Here is a 7,170-nt window from a genome sequence, read left to right on the forward strand (position 1 = left end):
TGGATGTTTGCAGATCCTTTGCGATTTTGAGTGTCATTAGCAGATTTTGTGCTAGATTTTGTCAGTTTATAGACTTGGTCAAAATGTTTTCTCCAGATTCATTTCAGTAGGGAGCCCTGGGTCGGGCCTCGGTATCTCGTTAACTCGCTGCACTGTGACAGTTTCAGAAAGATTCATTAAAACACCTTTAGCCACATGATGTCACATGGAGTCTATTTTAACAACTGACCTTTCTGCACCCAAAACAGAGCACTTTACCTTACTTCGGATGCCTCCAGATGACCCTTCTTTGCAGTTCTCAAATCTCCTTTGCATTCTCTTATAGATATAAATATGGCGTGGACATGCATTGCTCCAGGTATGACATCACCATTAGTCATTGCATTTTTTTATGAAAATGTTTGTAGCTTAACAGCTTCCGTTATGTGAAAGAACTGTGATGTTCAGCCGAACTTCTCGTTTTGTGTTCCAAGGAATAGTGCCACAAGGTTCTGGAAGGACAGGATGGTGAGCAAATAATGACACAATGTTTGGGTGGTATTCCTTTAAGCAAATTGCAATTGTGAGCACACTCCCAGAGTCTCATAAAAAGTGCAGTTGGAGTGAATTTTTACAATTTAGCTCTAAGCTGAAGAAAATTGCATTAAACGGTGGTGGTTGCTTTATAAGCTGTGGTAGCATGGAGTAACCTACGTGTGCAATGATTGGATCATTGGGGACCTATTGTGTAATTTCTTCCTCATTTTGGCCCATGCTAATATGGCATATGCGATTAGGTCTGTCTTTGGGAGCTAGCAATGGCCTCCAAATCAAATTTGGGTTCTTGACCAGAATACCAAAGCATATTAAACCCAGAAATGATCTAGTGATGCAAATCATTAAACACATTTGCATTTGCTTACTGAAGCCTATCACAGAAATTAAACTCCTGAACAGAGAGCGAAAGAGTGTGGGGGAGAGAGAAAAACGTCAGGTGAGAATAAGATAGATCAGAAAGAAGAATGTCTTTGTTTTTTTTTCAGCATTTCTGTTTAAAGAAACGTCGAGCCTAAATAATTGCAGTGATGAACAAATTGAGGTTGGAATTTATTTGTAAGACTTTTACAGGTTGTACTTTTTGTTCTTTTACTGATTCTGAGTTAATAATCCATGGGAAACAGCTACCCTTTGTTTGTCTAGTGATCTTGCAACCCTTTTGACAAACATCAAGACTTCAAAACTCTGTTCCAAAACCTAGTGAGATGCTTTATATCTACACCCCTACAAAAGTAACTGCCTATATATAAACTGGAATGGAACTGCATAAGTGTCTGATTTGAAATCATTCTATATAGGCATCAACTTTTATGCCTACTAATAGACCTTTACACAGTTGATTTTAATAGAGTTTGGTGTTAACATGCTCTCTAGTAAATGCATACTTGCACAGATGAACATTTTGATATTGAATTAGTAAATTGCATCGCATTTTTTCTTCTTTTTTTTGTTTCAAAGCTTGTGTAATTTTACAATATCACTTGAATATTGCATACTTATCAGCCAATCATGTTTTAAGTTTATGTTTTTTTGTTTTTCATCTATTACTTATATTTCATTTCAGCTTTATTTAAAATAATACAATATATATATATATATATATATATATATATATATATATATATATATATATATATATATACACACACACAATTTTAGTTTAAAAATAACAACATTGTAAGTCAAAGTTTTATTGTCATTTTATCAAAAAGTCCACCAACACCAGTAGGTAATTGGTGAAATAAATGATAAAGACACATCAAAGAACATCACATAACAGTTGACTAATAATCATCCAGTGGCCTCTTAAAGTTTTATCAATTATGTAGTGATTTAAATTAGCCACAAATTGTAATTCGGCCACAACCGTTATGGGCAGGAAGTTCCATCAGTGCCCCATATTGAGCGAATCTGGCTAATAAACTGTTACGATTCACCGCACTTGAGTATCTGCCCTCCAGCCATTGTCCGCAAGGCTTACGGGAGGCTGACACTGAAGAGAAGGGTGATCTGGAATGATTAGCTTTTCAGCATCTCAACGCATTGTCAATTACAGCAATAGATTCCCGACATCACAAAATCTGACAGCGCTGGGCACACTTGTCAGATCTGCGTGATCCAGCTACTGGGTGGCTGCAGGGTGGCTGGGGTATCTGAGAGTTAAGGGTCGTCTTAACTTGACTCTCCCTTCCAAATATAAATAAATATACCTGCCTGAGCAATTTGGAATTACAATAAGGATCCTCAAGGTCTGTTATGGAGACTGAGCTCGCATACAAACTAATGATCACTTGGAGATTTGTGTGCAAGTGTGGGCACATTGATTTCTCTGACAGTTTCTCATCTGGTGTGTTTTTCTCCTCTGCACAGGCCTCTTTCTCTGTCTCCCTAGACTAATGTAGTATTCACTGAGTCTATAGGCCATGCCATGTCACGTCTAGACTGCTTGTTTTAGGAGATTAAGCTTTGGATGTCGAATAGTTCAACCACCATTCAACATTTGTTCAACAGGTTGTGGATTTGGTGCTTTGCTTATGCTTATGTACTGTATTTGTTTTAAAATCATTTCCCCTTTAGGAAATCTCATAAAAACTGTCATAATTAATTTGTGACTGTTTTACACTTTGTCAATGGTCTCCTCTGTGTCACCGTGTTGTGTATGCTTTTGCCACAAAGATGTTGTCTTTCTACGTGTATTTAACTTTGATTTGAAAAAACAATAAGGAGACTATTGACAAAGGAATTATTATTATTATTATTATTTTCAGAAAGCATTCTAACATGCTGATCTGCTGCTCAAGAAATCTTTTTTCTTTTTTTTTTGTGAACATTTGTACTGCTTATTTTTTATTTATTTTACATTCATTTATTTTTGTTGAAACTGAAACATTTATTTTCAGAATTTCATCTTATTGTGCCACTGTCTTAAAACAAACGTTGATTTCACATTGATTTCACATCAAAAAGCAATGGTTATGGTGTGAAATGCTGAAAAAAAAGCAGCAACAAAGACCTCAGGTATAAAGATTGAGTAAGTGGTGTTCTCGGGCATGAACCAAATACACAGGAGATATATAGATGAAATATAATGAAATTTAAGGGGTTATCAAAAGAGTACTTAATTTAAAGCATCATAATATGGGAATTTGTGGCCTAATAGTTATAGAGTCAGACTCCCAATCGAAGGGTTTTGATTTCGAGTCTGGGGCCGGCAGGAATTGTGGGTGGGGGGAGTGCATGTACAGTTCTCTCTCCACCTTCAATACCACGACTTAGGTGCCCTTGAGCAAGGCATCGAACCCCCAACTGCTCCCCGGGCGCCGCAGCATAAATGGCTGCCCACTGCTCCGGGTGTGTGTTCACAGTGTGTGTGTGTTTTCACTGCTCTGTGTGTGTGCATTTTGGATGGGTTAAATGCAGAGCACGAATTCTGAGTATGGGTCACCATACTTGGCTGAATGTCACATTACTTTCACTTTCACTTTGACTTAATATGGTTAAAAACAAGTAACATATTTACTTACAGGGTGTGTAGTATTTCTAGCACCAAACTGAATTTAAATCTATGTTAGCCTCTTGACTAGGCTGGACAATAACAACATTGCCTTAATCAATGGTGTGAGCTGGGAGGTGAACTGTTTCTGCAAGTGGTGCAGAAATGACATGCTTAACCTTTACTTGAATATCTTTAACTAACTGTGGTTCCACCCTTTAAAAGAGAGAGAGAGAGAGAAAATGTCTATGGAATGCCAGTATATTTTAAATTATTTGGGGGGAAGAGTGTAAACCCTTTCAGAGTGGTGTGAGAATGGGTTAATGTTGCTGCTGCATTTAATTGTTTTAGATTCTCCATCAATTCTGAGAGGCTGCACAGGGGAGTTGGTCCTGTGAAAAAAAAAGAAAAAAAAATAGTCGGTCTGAAGCGTTTTAAATTATCCAAAAATGAATGGAGGTATTCAATCTACTCTCAGATGTTAAAATTAGGTTTGCGACACTCACTGCGCGTGCCATCAAATTTCTCATTTTGAGCTCAAGTCTGTGTTCCTCAGAGCTCGTATTTGCGCAGATGGAACTTTGCCGAGCCGCGGTTCTTCTGGGATCTGAGAATTTTCACAGTTTGATGAGAAATGTTCCACTCCATCACTTCTATAGATTATTTTCTGCCTGTAAATTTCTGACTTTTATTAATCAAATCATTGCCGCACCCCTCCCGACCCCCCGCCAGCCGAGCGGTGGAGGTGTGCTGGAGTCTCCTGCCTTGAATTGGGTGTTGTGCTCACAGCATCTTCACCCAAGGGAGAGAGTCAGAGAGGTGAGATCTTGAAAGAGCTGACCAGAGTTTCTGCCACAATCTTTCTCTCTGATGGGATCTCATTCGTATGTAAAATATGGTTCAGTGATTGTATGTTACAGTAGCAATACCTTGACAGCATCTGAAACGTAAACCCTTTTGCGTAGGTCATTTGATGTTTAAAGAATATTGAGTTCATGAATATTTTTCATGTATTTAATGAAATATGGTTGTATGCACATTAAAGTCATTACATTTCAGATGTTTTCTGGGTTGATTACTTACAAAACTGGTCTGTTAGCGATTCCAAATTGCATTACACAATTTAATCAGATTACTTTAAGATTACTTTTACTCTAACTTGTTTATATTGATTTAAATAATATAATATTGTACCATCTGTGTCCCTGGATCACTAAAGCAGTAATAAGTAGCACAGGCATATTTGAAGTAGTAGCCAACAACACATTGTAAGGGTCAAAATTATAAATTTTTCTTTTATGCCAAAAATCATTAGGATATTAAGTAAAGATCATGCTATATGAAGATATTTTGTAAATTTCCAACTGTAATTATATCAAAACTTAATTTTTAGTCAGTAATATGCCTTGTTAAGAATTCATTTAGACAAATTTAAATGCGATTTTCTCAGTATTTAGATTTTTTAGTTGTATCTCAGCCAAATATTTTCCTATCCTATGAATGGGATTATATACATATATTCAAGAAGGGAAATTCTAAAGATGAAAAGGAATAATTTGGGAGAATCAATAAATTATGAATAATTTATTGCTATTTTGTGTATAATATTTAATCAGTAAACAGTAACTGTTAGTAAGAATCAGAGTAGTTTTATATGTAATATAGGCCTGGTCTTAGTACAAGTTATCCAGATTACATGTAATCAGTTACTATACCCAGCACTAACAACTGCTCTGTGATATCAAAGTTCCAGCTCATCTCAATCAGAGGTACAATATGTTTTTAATGCCATGGTTCAAGTAAACACTCAAGAATGAATCTCCACAACCAAAAGATGTTGAAGAACTTCCGACACAGTCAGATTGCTGATTTAAGTAGTTATTTTGCTGAATTCGCTCAATCCAGCCAAATCCTTGGTGTACAAAATTGGGAACACATTCTAAACCAACACTGCTTTTAATTCATTTCTTTGTATGCGGCTCAAGTGCAGAAAAGAGACACAAACACAGAGGGAGGGAGGAGGAAGTGCGTATTGGTCCTGCTTATGTGCTAACTGAAGTCCCACTTGGGGATGGGATTATTTTCAATACGTCATTCAGAGAGAATGCATGAACTGTTTTCTTCGCACTGAATGCTGTCCTCGGGGTGTAAATCTTAGGGGAGTAGGATTCGGTTCTTAACAACTACAATAATTTTGTTTCTTTGATGACCAAAATAGATGTTGAAAATAATCTGACTACACACATTTTGGGCTGTTTGCACACAGGAGACTTAGACAAAGTAAAATTTAAGTAAACTTTTCTCTTCAATATAAATATTCTCAAGAAGTAATAATATTTATCTGGTGAGCATATGCTTGTACTTTATGGATGAGGAAAATAGTAGTTGCGTCAGCTGAAAGGTTAACTGCTGTATTGTTGTCTACTGAAGAAGCGTTCCAGAAATAATGTAACTTTTTTTGTAATATTTTTAAACATATTTAATAGCCTAGTTCCAAAAAAAATAACAATAATACTAATAATAATAAAAATAATAATAATAATTAATATCTATGTGACATGAAAATATACATTATGTAGCAACAACATTAAAAAAAAAACAAATTCTGCAATAAGCTTATTTAATCACAGTATATAAACAGAATATATATTCCATTTTATTTTAATAATCATAATCAATAATCTTGTTGGTGTATATCGATTTATAGTAAAATTCAACCACTCAATTGCATCTTTTGTAGTTGTTTTTTAATGCTGGAGATGGTTTGTTTGGTGAAAGGCTTGGAACTCTGCTGTTCATCCATATGTTGTAAACGATGGGAAAAACCCTTCTTGAGCCATGTTTCCGGAAAACAAAGTTGGCAGTTGCTGTTCCAAATCACTTACAACACTATTGCATGTACAACAGCAAATAAATGTCCAAGTAGAGAAACTTTAGCAGTGCCAGTTTAAGGTACATGCATCTCAGGAAGTAAAACACGGTGCAGTGGCCTTTATTTAACCACCCGTTCTTGGCAGGACACCCAGAGCGGTAAAGTGAGTAGAGGCCAACACAAGATTATCCACTGCACTTTGCTCTCAGCCAAACTATGACATTTTCCCAAATCTGAAGTGCTTGAACCATGGACTGCAGCGGTGGAGCGCTGTCACACTTCCACGCGCCATCATTGTCGAGGAAAGCCCGGTCCCTTTTCTCACATCGAGACGACGCCTTAAAAAACAATATGACTCCAGTGCGGCATAGCGATTACATGGGTCAGCTCTCTGCGAAAGCATCGAGTAGCATTGAGCCTGATTTAATGCTCTGGAAATTTCAGCCTGTCTATCTGAGGTCAACAGACTTTCTTTCAGAGAAAAGGAAAGAATGAGCAGAGGAAGCTTTACAGCGTGATGGCATGATGCCTGGGCTGCTTAATGGAATCACAGCGAGCAGAGGAGAACGGCTGGCAGAACCCTACGCCGCTTTCCCATGAAACCCCTGGCAGAGTCAAAGCAACAGCATGTAAACCACTCTGCACCCAACACAATCGCTCTTTGTATGAAGCCGAACGCCGTTGAGTGGAGGGTACTTCAATGGAGCGCCGATACGCCCGACTGAACGTGACTGTCAAAAGTGACAAGGTGCTTTGAACGACAATTACT

The sequence above is a fragment of the Carassius auratus genome, unplaced genomic scaffold, assembly GCF_003368295.1.
Source record: "Carassius auratus strain Wakin unplaced genomic scaffold, ASM336829v1 scaf_tig00216849, whole genome shotgun sequence".
Taxonomy (NCBI): domain Eukaryota; kingdom Metazoa; phylum Chordata; class Actinopteri; order Cypriniformes; family Cyprinidae; genus Carassius; species Carassius auratus.